Source organism: Bos indicus, chromosome X (assembly GCF_029378745.1).
Source record: "Bos indicus isolate NIAB-ARS_2022 breed Sahiwal x Tharparkar chromosome X, NIAB-ARS_B.indTharparkar_mat_pri_1.0, whole genome shotgun sequence".
Taxonomy (NCBI): Eukaryota; Metazoa; Chordata; class Mammalia; order Artiodactyla; family Bovidae; genus Bos; species Bos indicus.
Genome location: NC_091789.1, coordinates 43,924,717 through 43,947,765, shown reverse-complemented (window position 1 = coordinate 43,947,765; position 23,049 = coordinate 43,924,717).

Here is a 23,049-nt window from a genome sequence, read left to right as displayed (position 1 = left end):
ATTTTCACTATATTGATTCTTCCAATCCATGAACATGGTATATTTCTCTATCTATTAGTGTCCTCTTTGATTTCTTTCACCAGTGTTTTATAGTTTTCTATATATAGGTCTTTAGTTTCTTTAGGTAGATATATTCCTAAAGTGATCTTAAGAAAGAAGAATGGAACTGGAGGAATCAACCTACCTGACTTCAGGCTCTACTACAAAGCCACAGTTATCAAGACAGTATGGTACTGGCACAAAGACAGAAATATAAATCAATGGAACAAAATAGAAAGCCCAGAGATAAATCCACGCACATATGGACACCTTATCGTTGACAAAGGAGGCAAGAATATACAATGAATTAAAGACAATCTCTTTAACAAGTGGTGCTGGGAAATCTGGTCAACCACTTGTAAAAGAATGAAAATAGAACACTTTCTAACACCATACACAAAAATAAACTCAAAATGGATTAAAGATCTCAACGTAAGGCCAGAAACTATAAAACTCCTAGAGGAGAACATAGGCAAAACACTCTCTGAAATACATCACAGCAGGATCCTCTATGACCCACCTCCCAGAATATTGGAAATAAAAGCAAAAATAAACAAATTGGACCTAATTAACCTTAAAAGCTTCTGCACATCAAAGGAAACTATTAGCAAGGTGAAAAGACAGCCTTCAGAATGGGAGAAAATAATAGCAAATGAAGCAACTGACAAACAACTAATCTCAAAAATATACAAGCAACTCCTACAGCTCAACTCCAGGAAAATAAATGACCCAATCAAAAAATGGGCCAAAGAACTAAATAGACATTCTGCAAAGAAGACATACAGATGGCTAACAAACACATGAAAAGATGCTCAACATCACTCATTATCAGAGAAATGCAAATCAAAACCACTATGAGGTACCATTTCACACCAGTCAGAATGGCTGCGATCCAAAAGTCTACAAATAATAAATGCTGGAGAGGGTGTGGAGAAAAGGGAACCCTCTTACACTGTTGGTGGGAATGCAAACTAGTACAGCCACTATGGAGAAGAGTGTGGAGATTCCTTCAAAAACTGGAAATAGAACTGCCTTATGATCCAGCAATCCCACTGCTGGGCATACACACTGAGGAAACCAGAAGGGAAAGAGACACGTGTACCCCAATGTTCATCACAGCACTGTTTATAATAGCCAGGACATGGAAGCAACCTAGATGTCCATCAGCAGCTGAATGGATAAGAAAGCAGTGGTACATATACACAATGGAGTATTACTCAGCCATTAAAAAGAATACATTTGAATCAGTTCTAATGAGGTGGATGAAACTGGAGCCTATTATACAGAGTGAAGTAAGCCAGAAGGAAAAACACCAATACAGTATACTAATGCATATATATGGAATTTAGAAAGATGGTAACAATAATCCTGTATATGAGACAGCAAAAGAGACACTGATGTATAGAACCGTCTTATGGACTCTGTGGGAGAGGGAGAGGGTGGGAAGATTTGGGAGAATGGCATTGAAACATGTAAAATATCATGTATGAAATGAGATGCCAGTCCAGGTTCGATGCACGATACTGGATGCATGGGGCTAGAGCACTGGAACGACCCAGAGGGATGGTATGGGGAGGGAGGAGGGAGGAGGGTTCAGGATGGGGAACACATGTATACCTGTGGCGGATTCATTTTGATATTTGGCAAAACTAATACAATTATGTAAAGTTTAAAAATAAAATAAAATTAAAAAAAAAAAAAACAATTTATAAGGGACCTCTGAACCTCTTAGGGTGTGATTCCTTCCCTAATTCAACTAGTATTGCCTTTGATGATTAATCTTTTCTACCAAAAGAGTTAAGTGCAGCTAGCTACACACTTGAAACAGTTCCCAAAAAATGTCTAATGAATATAATTCTACATCAGTAAGCCCATTTATGGAGAAGGCAATGGCACCCCACTCCATTACTCTTCCCTGGAAAATCCCACGGACAGAGGAGCCTGGTAGGCTGCAGTCCATGGGGTCGCTAGGAGTCGGACACGACTGAGTGACTTCACTTTCACTTTTCACTTTCATGCATTGGAGAAGGAAATGGCAACCCACTCCAGTGTTCTTGCCTGGAGAATCCCAGGGACAGGCAAGCCTGGTGGGCTGCCGTCTCTGGGGTTGCACAGAGTCAGACACGACTGAAGCAACTTAGCAGCAGTAGCAGCAGCAAGCCCGTTTATTTTCACTTTCTATTTTCTCTGATAGCACAGAAAGCACAAGCAATTGGAAGAGCTTTAATAAAAATTCATGTTGCAAAAAAGGGTTCATGTGCTTTTAAGTGTTTATCTTCTGTCATCATTCTTGTTAATAACCTCTTTTGGGGTAACAGAGCAATTCTATTGCAATGATCCAGGGTATTCTGTAAAGATGTCATGGATAATTTAAATAAACATTAGATTTTCCACATCTTCTGGCAGCAGGAGTTGTTGTTCAATATCAATTCTTCTAGTAGTATTAAATATTCTCTGTGGATGTGTATTGGTCAGTATATACCCTGGATAAAATATAGCCGATTTAGTTAAGGCTAGCAAGAGAATGATTGTTTTCCCAAGCCACTTTTTCAAAGTGTCTTCTTTTTCTCTGTCTTTGACTTTCTCTTCTGGTATTTTTCTCTATTCATTTCAAACACTGTTGGTTGTGGAAGTGGAAGACAGTGTCACTTTTTTTTTATTCTAAGTTCGCAATATGGATAATCCAATTTTCCTTTTCTACTGATTTCTTTCTAAATGTATGCATTCATTTCCTTAGATTTAATGTCCCTAGATAACTCTTGAGTCACTTTCTGAGTTCATGTGCAGTTTTGTATACACATTTCTGTTCTGTTGAATACTCTTTCATTTCGTTGCACTATATCTTTCTGTGTGATTTCCAATTTCTCATCTCTACATCATTAGCCATTACTTTTTAAATAATGTTTAACTTTGTTTTAACCTTTTTCTCTACAGATATTTGATTTATTAGTTTGATTCATTTACTTATTTCAGCAAGCTACCATAGAGTATCACTAGTGGTAAAGAACCTGATAAAACCAATGCAGGAGACGAAGAGACACAGATTTGACCCCTGGGTTGGAAAGATTCTCTGCAGGAGGGCATGACAACCCACTCTGGCATTCCTGTGTAGAGAATCCCGACAGAGGAGCCTTTGTGGGCTACAGTCCATAGGGTTACAAAGTCCATAGTTGGACACATCTGAAGTGACTTAGCATGCAGCACACATGTATATTTAACTAAAATAGAGATATATGCTGTTGCCAAAAGAGGGCATTGGTGACATAGAGGATGGAGTACTTAATTGCCTGGTGTGTCAGGCAAGGCTTTTCAGAGGAGGTAGCATTTGTGCTGAGACTTCAGGGATGAATAGGACTTAACAAGTACAAATAAATGGAGAAAATGGGAGGCAGAGGAAATTATATAGAGAGGCATGTAGGCATGATGCATGATGGTATGTGTGGGGAAGTCTTAACATTTCAGAATGAAGTATAAAGCAGGAAGGGGAAGGTGGTTGGAAATGTGGATAGGTGAACATACAGAATCTAGATCACAAAAAGCCTTATATTTCAGTGGGTGATGTGGAACACCAAATAAATTTTGAGAAGAGAGTGACATGATTAAGGTTGTGTGTTAAAAGCATGCTCCTGCAGATGGTTTGGATAATATATTGAAAATTGTGAAAACTGTAACAAGAAAATAATTATTGAATTAATTCAAGTGAAAGATGATGAGGGCTTGCCTTAAAGGCAGTGACAGTGGAGATGAAGATAATAGGGTAGTTACAATAGAAATTCAGAACTTGATGATTGATTGTATGCCAGGGGATATTTGAGAAAGAATAATATAGGATCATTCCCTAGTTTCTGGTTTAGGTGACAGGATGGATAATGATGGCATTCACCTTTCTGGAGAGTAGGGTTCATAAACTTTATGTTGTGAGACAGTAATGTAATCTGATCCTTTAAGGACAGATTTGACTTTTCTAGATAAAGAAAGTGAGGACAGGCTTTTTAGGTAGAGAAATGTCTTGAACAAACAAGTTTGACTGATAGGGTAGTGTTTGTATTTTGGAGTAATGGGAACTTTTGTTGGACTTGAACATGGAAGACTAGATACTAGACAAAGGAGTTTAGCTTTAGCCTACAGGATATATATATATATATATATATATATATATATATACACACACACACACACACATGCACACACATTATATATATATATATACATTATATATACACATTATAAATATACATTATATATATACATATATACACATTATATATAATACATATATATTATATATAGTATATATATATATATATATGTTATTTAAAGAAGGGGGTAGCATAACGAAAATAAAGTTTGAAGAAATGTAGTTTCACAAAGATAAACAGAATAAACATGAATTGATTCAAAGATCCACATTATTTGACTACTGCAATAGTTAATCTTCAAGAAATGAAGGTCTAAACTAAGGAGGTGAACATGAAAATGGATAAAAAAAAATAGAGACAATATTATGGTAGGAAAGTAGGAAAAACTTCTTAGCTAAAGAGAAATAGAGAACAAATCCGAAGTGGTACTAACATTTGGTTTTTTTAATGGCTTAATGAAATATTTAACCAAAAATAAGAAATTACATTATTGAGTTGTAACATCTTACAGATAAACCTGAAGGAACTTTTTGGCCAACCCAATAGAGTAATTAAATGTGGGAGAAAGAAAAGTTCTCTTTTACACCTGCTAAATTTGAGGTGAAGAATTGATGCCTTTTTTTTTTTTTTTGGCTTTTTTAAAATTTTTTTAAATTTAATTTTATTTTTAAACTTTACAATATTGTGTTAGTTTTGCCAAATATCAAAATGAATCCGCCACAGGTATATGTGTTCCCCATCCTGAACCCTCGTCCCTCCTCCCTCCTCATACAATCCCTCTGGGTCATCCCAGTGCACCAGCCCCAAGCATCCAGTATCATGCATCGAACCTGATGCTTTTGAACTGTGGTGTTGAAGAAGGCTCTTGAGAGTACCTTGGACTGCAAGGAGGTCCAACCAGTCCATCCTAAAGGAGATCAGTCCTGATTGTTCATTGGAAGGACTGATGTTGAAAATGAAACTCCAATACTTGAGCCATCTGATGCGAAGAGCTGACTCATTGCAAAATACCCTGATCCTGGGAAAAATTGAAAGCAGGTGAAGGGGATGACAGAGGATGAGATGGTTGGATGACATAAACGACTCAATGGGCATGAGTTTGAGTAAACTCCAGGAGTTAGTGATGGACAGAGAGGCCTGGCATGCTGTAGTCCATGGGCCTGTAGTCTGACTCGCAAAGAGTCAGACACGACTGAGTGACTGAACTGAACTGAACTGAAAGTTTGAGGTCACACTCCAGAAATATCCAACAAGTATATGAAACATAAAAATGGAGCTCAAAAAAGAGGGTAAGAATGGATGAAAATAATGGTGGAAGGAGGATTCTCCTAGACGTAACAGAATAGGAAGACTCACTAAGAGAAATCACAGGGAAAATCCAGAGTCAAGGTTCAGACTTTGTTAGAATGTCCAGTTTGCCTATTTGAAATAGAAGGAAGTATTAAAACTGGTTATCTACTGAGGGTCTTAAATCAAGGAGCCCTTGTCTAAATGCTAGCTGTGCATCTTAACAACAATATGAAGAGGAAAGTTACTTAACTTCTTGGAGTCTCTGACCTATAAAATAAAGGTCCTAATATAATAGAGGTTTGTTGCATTGATTAAGTGAAATAATGTGTGTAATCAGCACAATGCTTTAAACAGTGCATGAGTTCAAAACCTTGCATAGTAATAATAATATCCTTGAGATTCAATAGCTTTGAAGATTAACTGGAAAAGATTTTGTCCCCACTACTTAGTTAAAACCATCCATGTCAAGGTTGCAGATGATCTCTTCCTTGCCAAATCCAGTAGTCAATTCTCAGTTCTCATCTTGACTTCTTAGTATTTAACAGAGTTGATCATTCCCTCCTTCTTGTAATCCTTTTTTTCACTTTGTCTCCATTCTACTTTACTACCTGCTGTTTTTCAGCCTCTTTTAATGGCGTTTTCCTCTTTGTACACCTCTAAATATTAAAGAATCCTAAGGATCAGTTCTCAAGCCTCTGTCATATGCACTCCCATGGCTTTTAATATCTTTTATATGTTCAACTTCTGAATTTATATCTCCAGCCCAAATTCTCCTTTGACTTACAGACACCATCTATTTATATATCTACATGACCCTTCCACTATTATCTAGTGAGCACCTCTAACATAAAATGTCCAAAACCACACTTTTGATTCCCAACCCCCAACATATTCCTCCTATTCTTTACTTCTCAGTAAATGGCAACCATCTAATTATTTAAGTTTAAAACTCAAGAATCACTCTTATCCCTTGCTTTCTCTCACAACCTGCACTTAAACCATCAACAAAAACTTTCAGCTCTATTTTAGAAATGTATCCCATTTGACTACCTCTCATCATCTCCACCATTATTATCCTAGTCCAATCCACCAGTATTTCTCATCTAAACTATTACAATAGTGACCTAACTAGTATCCCCTGCTTCCCTTCTTGAACTTTTAAACACTGTTTTCTGTATAAAAATCAGAATCATCCTTAAAAAAATTAAAATCATGCCACTCAAATTCACTAATCAATCTCAGAATAGAATCCAAACTCCATACTGTGAGCAACAAAACTGTACATGATCTAGTCTAGCTCTGTTCTATATATTTCACCTCATCTACGAACACTCTGTCTTCATTCTGTGCATTCTGGCATTATTATTGTCACTTGAAAGCATCAGGTTCTTTTCCAGACTTAGGGATTTCATATTACTATTGGCTTTTCCTGAAACGTTCATCACCATCAAAACTCCCTCATTTTAGATCAAGTCTCTAATTAAATGTCACTTTTTCAGGAAAGTCTTCCTTCAACACCCTATCTAAAATAACACCAAACTCACTATCACTTTATCCTGCTTTATTTTCCCTCATAGCACTTATCAGTGCCCAACATTATAAGTTACATTTGTTATATTACACTATTTTTCCCCTTTATCTATCTTATCTTATTATAAGTAGTAAGATATATTTATCAACATCAAAATGTAAACTTCCTCTTAGTCAACTTATTTTGATTTTTGTTCAGTTCAATTCTGTCCCTCACTCGTGTCTGACTCTTTGAGACCCCATGAATTGCAGCACGCCATGCCTCCCTGTCCATCACCAACTCCCGGAGTTCATTTAGACTCACGTCCATCGAGTCAGTGATGCCATCCAGCCATCTCATCTTCTGTCGTCCCCTTCTCCTCCTGCTCCCAGTCCCTCCCAGCATCAGAATCTTTTCCAATGAGTCAGCTCTTCACATGAGGTGGTCAAAGTACTGGAGTTTCCACTTTAGCATCATTCCTTCCAAAGAACACCCAGGACTGATCTCCTTTAGAATGGACTGGTTGGATCTCCTTGCAGTCCAAGGGACTCTCAAGAGTCTTCTACAACACCACAGCTCAAAAGCATCAATTCTTTGGCACTCAGCTTTCTTCACAGTCCAACTCTCACATCCATACATGACCACAAGAAAAACCGTACCCTTGACTAGATGGACCTTTGTTGGCAAAGTTATGCCTCTGCTTTTGAATATGCTATCTAGGTTGATCATAACTTTCCTTCCAAGGAGTAAGTGTCTTTTAATTTAATGGCTGCAATCACCATCTGTAGTGATTTTGGAGCCCAAAAAAATAAAGTCTGACACTGTTTACACAGTTTTCCCGTCTATTTCCCATGAAGTGATGGGACCATATGCCATGATCTTCGGTTTCTGAATGTTGAGCTTTAAGCCAACTTTTTCACTCTCCACTTTCACTTTCATCAAGAGCCTTTTTAGTTCCTCTTCACTTTCTGCCATAAAGGTGGTGGCATCTGCATATCTGAGGTTATTGATATTTCTCCCAGCAATCTTGATTTCAGCTTGTGCTTCTTCCATTCCAGTGTTTCTCATGATGTACTCTGCATATAAGTTAAATAAACAGGGTGACAACATAGAGCCTTGACATACTCCTTTTCCTATTTGGAAACAGTCTGTTGTTCCATGTCCAGTTCTAACTGTTGCTTCCTGACCTGCATATAGGTTTCTCAAGAGGCAGGTCAGGTGGTCTGGTATTCCCATCTCTTTCAGAATTTTCCACAGTTGATTGTGATCCACACAGTCAAAGGCTTTGGCATAGTCAATAAAGCAGAAATAGATGTTTTTCTGGAACTCTCTTGGTTTTTTGATGATCCAGTGGATGTTGGCAATTTGATCTCTGGTTCCTCTGCCTTTTCTAAAACCAGCTTGGACATCTGTAAATTCATGTTCATGTATTGCTAAAGCCTGGCTTGGAGAATTCTGTGCATTACTTTACTAGTGTGTGAGATGAGTGCAATTGTGCAGTAGTTTGAGCATTTTTTCGCATTGCCCTTCTTTGGAATTGGAATAAAACCTCAAATTTTTGCTAAAATATATATCTTAATTTGGAGGAATCAAATATTGAAGCTACCACGAATTTTGAGTTAATGAGACATGTTTGTTTTAAAAATACTAATCATCTGATAAAAGAGTCCTAATTCGTCCTTGATGGTAAAAAACTCCACAAAATAAATGCTTCAAAGAGTTTAGCATATGATTATTTCTTTCAATTTAATAGACTTTTAAAAACTTATTTTTAGTATTATTTTTCTTCCAGTTTTATCATGTGTAACTGATATTGGGTACTGTATAAATCTTAGGTGTACAAGATAATGATTTGACTTACATACATCATGAAATGATTATAAGTTTATTGAACACCCATCATCTCATATAGACATAAAAAATAAAAATCAATTTTCTTGTGATATTACATTTTAGGATTTAGTCTCAACAATTTTTATGTATACATACAGCAGTATTAGTTAATCATGTTGTACTTTATATCTCTAGTATTTATTTATCTTATAATTGGAAATTTTTACCTTTTGACCCCCTTCATCCAACTACTCCTCCTCCCACCCTTCCAAATAGGCTATTTCATTAAAAGATCATATACAAAGAACCATAGAAAGATTTGCATATTTAAAGAAAAAATACCTAGATTAAGGCTAATCTAACTTTCTTCTTGTTTTCTTTCATGATGCAAAACAATCTTCAGCTCACTGTCTGTGTCTGAAGAACTGTTTAGCTGCAATTTACACATTTTAAAAATTCTTTCTAGAATGGATTCCTTTGTGCTAGCTTCTTTTTTTCTTTTTTTTTTTTCCTGAGCCTATTAAAGGCTATAGTGATAAAGTGTTTTCACTCAGTCATATCCATCTCTTTGTGACTCCATGGACTCTACTAGGCTCCACTAGGCCCCTCTGTACATGGAATTCTCCAGGCAAGAATACTGAAGTGGGTTGCCATTTCCTTCTCCAGGGGATTTTCCACACCCAGGGATCAAACCCAGGTCTCCTGCATTGTAGGCAGATTCTTTTACTGTCTGAGCCACCACTGAAGTCCTATTAAAGTCATAGGATATGGCAATTTTTCGAAATAAAGCAGATAAATCTAGAAACTGACCACAATATATTTTAAATGGAAGATGCCATTTTGAATGGCACCCAACTCCAGTACTCTTACCTGGAAAATCCCATGGACGGAGGAGCCTGGTAGGCTGCAGTCCATGGGGTCGCTCAGAGTCAGACACGACTGAGCAACTTCACTTTCACTTTTCACATTCATGCATTGGAGAAGGAAATGGCAACCCACTCCAGTGTTCTTGCCTGGAGAATCCCAGGGACAGCGGAGCCTGGTAGGCTGCTGTCTATGGGGACACACAGAGTCAGACACGACTGAAGTGACTTAGCAGCAGCATATGAGCTTTGTGAAATAAAACATTCTGAAGTAGAAACATGTAATGATTTAATTATTTTTTTTTTTTCTGGTTTAGGTTCTGTAAGGATTTCCACAATTAATGATCAAATCCTTCCACTTAAGAAATTTCTTTCACTTATTAATTCTTTGTTTGTAAAATATAAAGGCCTCTAAGAAGACTAATGGTAATAATATGTTTTTTAGATCACCTGTTGAAAAGTTTTCAAAAGCAAAGATAGCTTGAAAGCACAGAGTATTTTAAAAGGGATACTGAAGATGAATGGATAATAAAGCTGTGGTACATATACACAATGGAATATTACTAAGCCATTAAAAAGAATACATTTGAATCAGTTCTAATGAGGTGGATGAAACTGGAGCCTATTATACAGAGTGAAGTAAGCCAGAAAGAAAAACACCAATAGAGTATACTAACGCATATATATGGAATTTAGAAAGATGGTAACAATAACCCGGTGTACGAGACAGCAAAAGAGACATTGATGTATATAGAACAGTCTTTTGGACTCTGTGGGAGAGGGAGACGGTGGGATGATTTGGGAGAATGGCATCGAAACATGTATAATATCATATATGAAATGAGTCGCCAGACCAGGTTTGATGTACAATACTGGATGCTTGGGGCTGGTGCACCAGGACGACCCAGAAAGATGGTACGGGGAGGGAGGAGGGAGGAGGGTTCAGGATGGGGAACACGTGTATACCTGTGGTGGATTCATGTTGATATATGGTAAAACTAATACAATATTGTAAAGTTTAAAAATAAAATAAATTAAAGGGATACTGCACTACTCAGGCAAGGAGAAAAGGAAAACTTAGGAGTATGGAGGATAAACTTAGCATCTTCTCTTTATTCCTTTGCTCTTTCCTTCCTTCCTCCATTCCTCCTTCCTTCTCTCACTCCTTTCTTTTATCTTTCACTGTGCTACAGTGATATGACTACAATGGTGAATGCAGTCCTTACCCTCATGAAACTTACTATTCAGTGAGGAGGATACAGATTATTAATTCAAAAGTTAATAATCCTATTAAGCACAATTAAAAACTGAATATGTTTGTTGAAAGAATGATGCCATCAGAGTCTCTAATGGTGGTTTATCAATTAGGATTACATTGAACTGAGAGTAAGAGAATAGTGAATTGAACAAGATAAATGCTCTCTCTCACATAAAATTCCAGACGAAGCCCATCAGGACTGATATGACATCTTTGCTCTACAGTGTACTTAGAAACTCAGACTTCTATCAGCTCATTAATTACTCTGTTTTCCCTAGGTAAGGTAATGCTCACATTCTTATGTTCTAAGTCCAGTCTCAAGGCAGCAGAATAAAAAAGTGGGAAGGGGAAAAAAATAATAAATGACATATTTCACGTCACCTTCGCTGAGAAATCTGATTTAGTTCTGATTTAATCACTTGAACTAAAGCTGAGTAATGTAGGAATAGAATTTAATTTGGAAAAGAAGGGGGTAAATAATATTTCATGCAAAAGGAATGGCAAGTACAAAGGCTATGTGGCAGGATGAATCATAGTGAGTAGATGGGCCTTTGTTTCTATTTTAGTGCATTTTTTTTTCTTACAAAAGAGAGTTTTGTTCCAAAACACACTTCGATCCACCTTTGTGATGATCTCTGGGAGCATTAGAGAGAGAAATAGGAATCAAACTTAAAAAGCCCTTAAGCTATTCAAACTCAGCAATACTTAGTGATTCTGCAATATTTTCCTCTTCATTACCAAACTTCTAAAACAATAGCCTCTTTACCAATCTTTTCATGCAATGCCCAGAAGACTATTACATGAACCCAGTGGACAACCTAGTGTCTTTTTTCCTTCAGCATCCCTAAATATGTACTTTGGATATTAAAGAGATAATAAAATAATACTTTTTACAGTCCAATTTTCTTACACTTTTTTATAGAAATCATATCCATTCTTAAAGCAGCAAGGGAAAAACAACAAATAACACACAAGGGAATTCCCAATAGGATAACAGCTGATCTTTCAATACAAACTCTCCAAGACAGGAGGGAATGGCAAGACATACTTAAAGTGATGAAAGAAAATAACCTACAGCCCAGATTATTGTACCCAGCAAGAATCTCATTCAAATATGAAGGAGAAATTAAAAGCTTTACAGACAAGCAAAAGCTGAGAGAATTCAGCACCACCACCCCAGCTCTCCAACAAATACTAAAGGATATTCTCTAGACAGGAAACACAAAAAGGGTGTATAAATTCGTACCCAAAACAATAAAGTAAATGGCAACGGGATCATACTTACCAATAATTACCTTAAACGTTGGTTGAATGCCCCAACCAAAAGACAAAGACTGGCTGAATGGATACAAAAACAAGGCCCTTACATATGTTGTCTACAAGAGACCCACCTCAAAACAGGGGACACATACATACTGAAAGTGAAGGGCTGGAAAAAGACTTTCCATGCAAATAGAGACAAAAAAAGCAGGAGTATCAATACTCATATCAGATAAAATAGACTTTAAAACAAAGGCTGTGAAAAGAGAAAAAGGTCACTACATAATGATCAAAGGACCAATCCAAGAAGAAGATAAAATAATTAAAAATATATATGCACCCAACATAAGAGCACTGCAATATGTAAGACAAAGGCTAACAAGTATGAAAGGAGAAATTAACAATAACACAATAATAGTGGAAGATTTTAATACCCCACTCACACCTATGGATAGATCAACTAAACCAAAAATTAACAAGGAACACAAACTTTAAACTATACAATAGATCAGTTAGACCTAATTGATATCTATAGGACATTTCATCCAAAAACAATGAATTTCACCTTTTTCTCAAGCACACACAGAACCTTCTCCAGGATAGATCACATCCTGGGCCATAAATCTAACATTGGTAAATTCAAAAAAAAAAAAAAGAAATCATTACAAGCATCTTTTCTGACCACAATGCACTAAGATTAGATCTCAATTAGAGGAGAAAAACTATTAAACATTCCAACATATGGAGGCTGAACAACACACTGTTGAATAACCAACAAATCACAGAAGAAATCAAAAAAGAAATTAAAATTTGCATAGAAACGAATGAAAATGAAAACAGACAAACCAAAACCTGTGAGACACTGTAAAAGCAGTCCTAAGGGAAAAGTTCATAGCAATACAGGCATACCTCAAGAAACAAGAAAAAAGTCAAATAAAAAACCTAAGTCTACACCTAAAGCAACTAGAAAAGGAAGAAATGAAGAACCCCAGGGTTAGTAGAAGGAAAGAAATCTTAAAAATTAGGGCAGAAATAAATGCAAAAGAAACAAAAGAGACCATAGCAAAAATAAACAAAGCCAAAAGCTGGTTCTTTGAAAGGATAAATAAAATTGACAAACCATTAGCCAGACTCATCAAGAAACAAACGGAGAAAAATCAATTCAATAAAATTAGAAATTAAAATGGAGAGATCACAACAGACAACACAGAAATACAAAGGATCATAAGAGACTACTATCAGCAATTATATGCCAATGAAATGGACAACGTGGAAGAAATGGACAAATTCTTAGAAAAGTACAACTTTCAAAAACTGGACCAGGAAGAAATAGAAAATCTTAACAGACCCATCACAAGCACGGAAATTGAAACTGTAATCAGAAGTCTTCCAGCAAACAAAAGCCCAGGTCCAGACGGAGTCACAGCTGAATTCTACCAAAAATTTAGAGTAGAGCTAACACCTATCCTACTCAAACTCTTCCAGAAAATTGCAGAGGAAGGTAAACTTCCAAACTCATTCTATGAGGCCACCATCACCCTAATACCAAAACCTGACAAAGATCCCACAAAAAAAGAAAACTACAGACCAATATCACTGATGAACATAGATGCAAAAATCCTTAACAAAATTCTACCAATCAGAATCCAACAACACATTAAAAAGATCATACACCATGACCAAGTGGGCTTTATCCCAGGGACGCAAGGATTCTTCAATATCCGCAAATCAATCAATGTAATACACCACATTAACAAATTGAAAAATAAAAGGCATATGATTATCTCAATAGATGCAGAGAAAGCCTTTGACAAAATTCAACATCCATTTATGATAAAAAAAACTCTCCAGAAAGCAGGAATAGAAGGAACATACCTCAACATAATAAAAGCTATATATGACAAACCCACAGCAAATATTATCCTCAATGGTGAAAAATTGAAAGCATTTCCTCTAAAGTCAGGAACAAGACAAGGGTGCCCACTTTCACCGTTACTATTTAACATAGTTTTGGAAGTTTTGGTCACAGCAATCAGCAGAAAAAGAAATAAAAGGAATCCAAATTGGAAAAGAAGTAAAACTCTCACTGTTTGCAGATGACATGATCCTCCACATAGAAAACCCTAAAGGCTCCACCAGAAAATTACTAGAGCTAATCAATGAATATAGTAAAATTTCAGGATATAAAATGAACACACAGAAATCCCTTGCATTCCTATACATTAATAATGAGAAAATAGAAAGAGAAATTAAAGAAACAATTCCATTTACTATTGCAATGAAAACAATAAAATACTTAGGAATATATCTACCTAAAGAAACTAAAGACCTATATATAGAAAACTATAAAACACTGGTGAAATAAATCAGAGAGGACACTAATAGATGGAGAAATATACCATATTCATGGATCAGAAGAATCAATATAGTGAAAATGAGTATACTACCCCAAGCAATTTATAGATTCATGCAATCCCTATCAAGCTACCAATGGTATTCTTCACAGAGCTAGAGCAAATAATTTCACAATTTATGTCGAAGTAAAAAAAAAACTCGAATAGCCAAAGCAATCTTGAGAAAGAAAAGTGGAACTGGAGGATTCAACCTGACTGACTTCAGGCTCTACTACAAAGCCACAGTCATCAAGACAGTATGGTACTGGCACAAAGACAGAAATATAGATCAGTGGAACAAAATAGAAAGCCCAGAGATAAATCCACACACATATGGACGTCCTGTCTTTGACAAAGGAGGCAAGAATATACAATGGATTAAAGACAATCTCTTTAACAAGTGGTGCTGGGAAAACTGGTCAACCACTTGTAAAAGAATGAAACTAGAGCACTTTCTAACACCATACACAAAAATAAACTCAAAATGGATTAAAGATCTCAACGTAAGACCAGAAACTATGAAACTCCTAGAGGAGAACATAGGCAAAACACTCTCCGACAGACATCACAGCAGGATCCTCTATGACCCACCTCCCAGAATATTGGCAATAAAAGCAAAAATAAACAAATAGGACCTAGTTAAACTTAAAAGCTTCTGTACAACAAAGGAGAGTATAAGCAAGGTGAAAAGACAGCCTTCAGAATGGGAGAAAATTATAGCAAATGAAGCAACTGACAAACAACTAATCTCAAAAATATACAAGCAACTCCTACAGCTCAACTCCAGAAAAATAAATGACCCAATCAAAAAATGGGCCAAAGAACTAAATAGACATTTCTCCAAAGAAGACAGGCATATGGCTAACAAACACATGAAAAGATGCTCAACATCACTCATTATCAGAGAAATGCAAATCAAAACCACAGTGAGGTACCATTTCACGCCAGTCAGAATGGCTGTGATCCAAAAGTCTACAAGCCATAAATGCTGGAGAGGGTGTGGAGAAAAGGGAACCCTCTTACACTGTTGGTGGGAATGCAAACTAGTACAGCCACTATGGAGAAGAGTGTGGAGATTCCTTAAAAAACTGGAAATAGAACTGCCTTATGATCCAGCAATCCCACTGCTGGGCATACACACTGAGGAAACCAGAGTTGAAAGAGACAAATGCACCCTATTGTTCATTGCAGCACTGTTTGGACATGGAAGCAGCCCAGATTTCCATCAGCAGCCAAATGGATAAGAAAGCTGTGGTACATATACACAGTGGAGTATTACTCAGCCATTAAAAAGAATACATTTGAATCAGTTCTAATGAGGTGGATGAAACTGGAGCCTATTATACAGAGTGAAGTAAGCCAGAAAGAAAAACACCAATACAGTGTACTTATGCATATATATGGAATTTAGAAAGATGGTAACAATAACCCTGTATATGAGACAGCAAAAGAGACACAGATGTATTGAACAGTCTTTTGGAGTCTGTGGTAGAGTGAGAGGGTGGGATGATTTGGGAGAATGGCATTTAAATATGTATAATATCATATATGAAACGAGTTGCCAGTCCAGGATCGATGCACGATGCTGGATGCTTGGGGCTGGTGCACTTGGACCACCCAGAGGGATGGTATGGGGAGGGAGGAGGGAGGAGGATTCAGGATGGGGAACACATGTATACCTGCGGCATATTCATTTTGATATATGCAAAATCAATACAATATTTTAAAGTTAAATATTATAAAATAAAAAAAAATAAACTCATTAACATAAATATTCTCTTCTCCCAAAAGGAGACAAGAGAGAGATAGGGCATGAGAAAATATTTAAAGAGAAAATAGCTGAAAACTTCCCTAACCTGGGAAAGAAAACAGTGACCAAGTCCAAGAAGCACAGAGAAGTAAAGAAATTAACAGGATTAAATTAAATTATAGGATTAATCAAACGAGGAACATGTAAAGACACATAATAACTCATTCATTCAGTTCATTTCAGTCACTCAGTTGTGTCAGACTCTTTGCAATCCCATGAATTGCAGCACGCCAGGCCTCCCTGTCCCTCACCAACTCCCAAAGTTCACTCAAACTCATGTCCATGGAGCCAGTGATACCATCCAGCCATCTCATCCTCTGTCGTCCCCTTCTCCTCCTTCCCCCAATCCCTCCCAGCATCAGAGTTTTTTTAATGAGTCAAATCTTCGCATGAGGTGGCCAAAGTACTGGAGTTTCAGCTTTAGCATCATTCCTTCTGAAGAACACCCAGGGCTGATCTCCTTTAGAATGGACTGGTTGGATCTCCTTGCAGTCCAAGGGACTCTCAAGAGTCTTCTCCAACACCACAGTTCAAAAGCATCAGTTCTTCGGTGCTCAGTTTTCTTCACAGTCCAACTCTCACATCTATACATGACTACTGGAAAAAACATAGCCTTGACTAGACGGACCTTTGTTGGCAAAGTAATGTCTCTGCTTTTGAATATGCTATCTAAGTTTGTCATAACTTTCTTTCCAATGAGTAAGCACTCATTACTGACTGAGAAATTATTGCAGATTCTAATGCCTGTGGCTAGTGTTTTATATTTTGGCTGATCAAAACTTAATTCTGTTATTTCACTAACACTATGCACGTTTTAACATACAATAGTAAACACATGACATTACCTGTAAAATCTAATGTTTGAGACATGTTGTCTTCAGTCCACTCTTCTGTAAAAACAAAGGGATGTTCTCCAGTATTATGAGCTTCATTTTCTCTTTCTGTATCAGAATCAATCACTAAGTTTCTGCTGTTGTTATTGTTGTTGTTGATATAATAGTCACATTATCTGAATTAGAACTATATTCTAAAAAGCTAGCGGCTAGTGCAAAAGTAATTGCAGGTCTTGTATTGTTGAAATTTGTTGATATTGGAATACATTCTTAAGTAAATATCATTATGTTATATACAATTTTAATGCACATATATCAGTTTATGATTTTTGCTAATTATTTATATTTGCTGTTTATTTTATATTTATTTTAGACTATGGAAATGATAAACACAATGCAAACTTGAGCGATTTTCTTATTTGAGTTCAAAATGGGTCATAAAGTAGTGGAGAAAACTTGTAACAACAACAACGCATTTGGCCCAGGAGCTGCTAATAAGAATACAGTGCAGTGCTGGTTCAAACAGTTTGGCAAAGGAGACGAGAGCCTTGAAGATGTGGAGCATAATGGCTTGCCATTGGAGGTTGACAACAACCAACTCAGAGGATCATCGTAACTGATCCTCTTACAACTACATGAGAAATTACAGAAGAACTTAAAACCAACTATTCTCTGATTGTTCGACATTTGAAGCAAATTGGAAAGATGAAAAACTTCAATAAGTGGGTGCCTCATGAGCTGAATAAAAATAAAAAATAATATGATTGTTTTGAAGTGTTGTGTTCTGTTATTCTACACAATGAACTATTTCTCAATCAGATTGTGTCATGTGATAAAATTAGATTTTATGTGACAACCAGTGACAACTTGATCAGTGGTTGGACTGAGAAGAAGCTTCAGAGCACTTCCTAAAGCCAAACTTGCACCAAAAAGGGTCACTGTTTGGTGATGTGCTGCTGGTCTGATCCATTACAGCTTTCTGAACCCCAGCAAAACCCAGGAAAACATCTAAGAAGTAGGCTCATAGAAATTAATGAAAATGAAAACACAACCACCCAAAACCTATGGGAAACTATAAAAGCAGTGCTAAGGGGAAGGTTTATAGCAATACAGGCTTACCTCAAGAAATAAGAAAAAAGTCAAAAAAATACCCTATCTTTACACCTAAAGCAACTATAAAAGGAAGGGTTAGTATAAGGAAACAAATCTTAAAAATTAGGGCAGAAATAAATGCAAAAGAAACAAAAGAGACAATAGCAAAAATCAACAAAGTGAAAACCTGGTTCTTTGAAAGGATAATTAAAATTGACAAACCGTTAGCCAGACTCATTAAGAAACAAAGGGAGAAAAATCAATCAATAAAATTAAAAATGAAAATGGAGAGATTACAACAGAAAACATAGAAATACAAAGGAACATAAGAGACTACTATTAGCAACTATATGGCAATAAAATGGACAACATGGAAGAAATGGACAAATTCTTAGAAAAGTACAATTTTCCAAAACTGAACCAGGAAGACATAGAAAATCCTAACAGACCCATCACAAGCATAGACATTGAAACTGGAATCAGAAATCTTCTAGCAAACAAAAGCCCGGGACCAGAGGGCTTCAAAGCTGAATTCTACCAAAAATTTAGAGAAGAGCTAATACCTATCTTACTCAAACTCTTCTATAAAATTGCAGAGGAAGGTAAACTTACAAACTCATTCTATGAGGCCACCATCACCCTAATACCAAAACCTTACAAAGATGCCACAAGAAAAGAAAATTACAGGCCAATATCATTGATGAACATAGATGCAAAAATACTCAACAAAATTCTAGCAAACAGAATCCAACAACATATTAAAAAAATTATACATCATGATGAAGTGGGTTTTATTCCAGGGATGCAAGGATTCTTCAATATTCCCAAATCAAGCAATGAGATACATCACATTAACAAATATAAAAATAAAAACCATATGATTATCTCAATAGATGCAGAAAAAGCCTTTGACAAAATTTAACATTCATTTATGATTAAAAAAAAAAAAACAACCCTCCAAAAAGCAGGCATAGAAGGAACATACCTCAGCATAATAAAAGATATATATGACAAACGCACAGCAAACTTTATCCTCAATGGTGAAAAATTGAAAGCATTTCTGCTAAAGTCAGGAACAAGACAAGGGTGCCCACTCTCATCACTACTATTCAACATAGTTTTGGAAATTTTGGCCACAACAATCAGAGCAGAAAAAGAAATAAAAGGAATCCAAATTGGAAAAGAAGAAGTAAAACTCTCACTGTTTGCAGATGACATGATCCTCTACATAGAAAACCCTAAAGACTCCACCAGAAAATTACTAGAGCTAATCAATGAATATTGAAAGGTTGCAGGATATAAAATTAACACACAGAAATCACTTGCATTGCTATACACTTACAATGAGAAAACAGAAAGAGAAATCAAGGAAGCAATTCCATTCACCTTTGCAACGAAAAGAGTAAAATACTTAGGAATATATCGACTTAAGAAACAAAAGACTTATATGTAGAAAACTATAAAACACTGATGAAAGAAATCAAAGAGGACACAAATAGAAGGAGAAATATATGATGTTCATGGATCGGAAGAATAAATATAGTGAAAATAAGTATACTACCCAAAGCAATCTATAGATTCAATGCAATCCCTATCAAGCTACCAACGGTATTTTTCACAGAACCAGAACAAAGAATTTCACAATTTGTATATAAATAGTGAAAAACTTGAACATCCAAAGCAATCTTGAGAAAGAAGAATGGAACTGGAGGAATCAACCTGCCTGACTTCAGGCTCTACTAAAAGCCACAGTCATCAAGACAGTATGGTACTGGCACAAAGATCAATGGAACAAAATAGAAAGTCCAGAGATAAATGCACACACCTATGGGCATCTTATCTTCGACAAAGGAGGCAAGAATACACAATAGAGAAAAGACAATCTCTTTAACCAGTGGTGCTGGGAAAACTGGTCAACCACTTGTAAAAGAATGAAACTAGAACACTTTCTAACACCATACACAAAAATAAATGAAAAACAGATTAAAGATCTAAAGGTAAGACCAGAAATGCTAAAACTCCTAGGGGAAATCATAGGCAAAACTCTCTCTGACAAAAATCACAGCAAGATTCTCTATGACCTACTTCCCAGAATATTGGAAATAAAAGGGAAAATAGACAAATGGGACCTAATTAAACTTAAAAGCTCTTGAAAAACAAAGGAAACTATAAGCAAAGTGAAAAGGCAGCCTTCAGAATAGGAGAAAATAATAGTAAATGAAGCAACTGACAAAGAATTAATCTCAAAAACATACAAGCAACTCCTGTAGTCCAATCCCAGAAAAATAAACAACCTAATCAAAAAATGGGCCAAAGAACTAAACACACATATCTCCAAAGAAGATATACAGATGGCTAACAAACACATGAAAAGATGCTCAACATCACTCATTATCAGAGAAATGCAAATCAAAACCACAATGAGGTACCATTTCACGCCAGTCAGAATGGCTGAGATCCAAAAGTCTACAAGCCATAAATGCTGGAGAGGGTGTGGAGAAAAGGGAACCCTCTTACACTGTTGGTGGGAATGCAAACTAGTACAGCCACTATGGAGAAGAGTGTGGAGATTCCTTAAAAAACTGGAAATAGAACTGCCTTATGATCCAGCAATCCCACTGCTGGGCATACACACTGAGGAAACCAGAATTGAAAGAGACAAATGCACCCTATTGTTCATTGCAGCACTGTTTGGACATGGAAGCAGCCCAGATTTCCATCAGCAGCCAAATGGATAAGAAAGCTGTGGTACATATACACAGTGGAGTATTACTCAGCCATTAAAAAGAATACATTTGAATCAGTTCTAATGAGGTGGATGAAACTGGAGCCTATTATACAGAGTGAAGTAAGCCAGAAAGAAAACCACCAATACAGTATGCTAACACATATATATGGAATTTAGAAAGATGGTAACAATAACCCTGTATCTGAGATAGCAAAAGAGACACAGATGTATAGAACAGTCTTTTGGACTTTGTTGGAGAGGGCGAGGGTGGGATGATTTGGGAGAATGGCATTGAAACATCTATATTACCGTATGTGAAATGAATCTCCAGTCCAGGTTCGATGAATTACACAGGGTGCTCGGAGCTGGTGCACTGGGATGACCCAGAGGGATAGCATGAGGAGGGAATTGGGAGGGGGTTTCAGGATGGGGAACACATATAAACCCATGGCAGATTCATGTCAAAACCAATACAATATTTTAAAGTTATTAGCCTCCAATTAAAATAAATATATTTATGTTTAAAAAAAGTAAGTATGCTCAACAAAGTGATGAGATGCTTTGAAAACTTTAATGCCTGCAGCCAGCATTGGTAAACAGAAAGGGGCCAAATCTTCTCCATAATAATGATTCACTGCACATAGCACAGCCAATGCTTTAAAATTTGAATGAATTGGGCTATGAGATTTTGCCTCATATGACATATTCACCTGACTTTTTGACAACAGAGTACCACTTCTTCAACAACTCTTTGCAAGGAAAACTCTTTCACAACCAGCAGGATGCAGAAAATACTTTCCAGGAGCCCATCAAACCCTGAAGCATGGGATTTTATTCTACAGGAATGAACAAACTTATTTCTTATTGGAAAACTGTCTCAATTGTAATGGTTCCTATTATGCCTAAAAATGATGTGTATAAAAAACCTAGTATAATGATTTAAAGTTCATGATCCAAAACCACTATTACTTTTATATTATCTTCTGAGACACTACTATACATGTTGCTTGGACATTCAAGAAAGTAGCTGCATAATGTTCACCAAAAAATTCTTCACTTAAATATTGCAATATGTCATTTTTAAAAATTTTACATGTATAATATACTCAATGTTGAAACAAAAATTTAATGGGGAAAAATGTGAATGATAATGGCAATCTTAATATAATCTTATAATGAACCCTTGATCAATTTTAAGCTCTAGCACATTCTCATGGAAAGGCTAATTTTGTCGCTCTTTAAAAACATATTTATACGGTTCTAGTCAATAACGTTTGGGTAACAAAAGACATATTAATACATCTCTGGTCAATAATATGCTAATCAAACTGACAAAAGTTAAAGACTAAGAGAAACTATTAAAAACATATAAGCAAAAAACAACAAATAACATACAAAAGAATCCTCAAAAAGTTATCAGGTTATTTTCAGCAGAAACTCTGTATGCCAGAAGGGAGTGGCATGATATATTTAAAATGATGGAAACAATAAACCAAAAACCCAGAATACTCTAACCAGCAAGGTTCTATTCAGATTGGATGGAGAAATCAAGTTTTGCAGATAAGCAAAATTAAGGAAAACCAGCACCACCAAATAAGTGTTGCAGAAAATGCTAAAGGAATTTCCCTGCATGGAAAAGGAAAGGTCTCAACTAGAAACAAGAAAACTGTAAATAGAAAAGCTCACTAGAAAAGAAAAACAGAGATTAAACATAGGAAATTATATGTATGCAAATGTATAAAACCAATAATCACAAAAACAAGAAAGTATAAATGCAGGATATTTTAAATGAATTTTGAATTATGAGATCAGCAGCTTAAAACCATCTTGCATGTATACATACTGTTATATCAGTACCTCATGTAATCTATAGTAGCTATTCACAAACATGGAAATGGAAATCCAAATACAACACTAAAGATGGTCATCAAATAACAAAAAAAAAGAAAAGAAGAAAGAAAGATAGACCTACAGAAACAAATCTGAAATAATTAACACAGT